Genomic DNA, 308 nt, shown 5'->3' with positions numbered 1-308 from the left:
CCTTTTTTGCGTGTTGGCGGTTCACAGAACCGTAGTTATGGAAATGATTTCTGAAGCCTCAGTCTTTTATCATGTCCTAGGAATGCTAATACACAAAGTACATCGTGTACGTTATTACTAGTAGTATGTATATCAATGTTTCTTTTTTACTTCCATAAACTCTCTTCTTCCCCGCCAGTGGTTTAAAACATCCTCTATATGATGGATGGGAGAGGGAGGGAGGAAAGGGGAGCGAATGGGGTGCTCGGACGCCACCCACCCTCAGCGCCTTTGTAATGCTCACACCGCGCTCCCTCCTCTCTTCCTTG

The sequence above is a fragment of the Penaeus monodon genome, chromosome 15 (genome assembly GCF_015228065.2).
Source record: "Penaeus monodon isolate SGIC_2016 chromosome 15, NSTDA_Pmon_1, whole genome shotgun sequence".
In the NCBI taxonomy this organism is placed as follows: domain Eukaryota; kingdom Metazoa; phylum Arthropoda; class Malacostraca; order Decapoda; family Penaeidae; genus Penaeus; species Penaeus monodon.
This window is presented reverse-complemented; position numbering follows the sequence as displayed.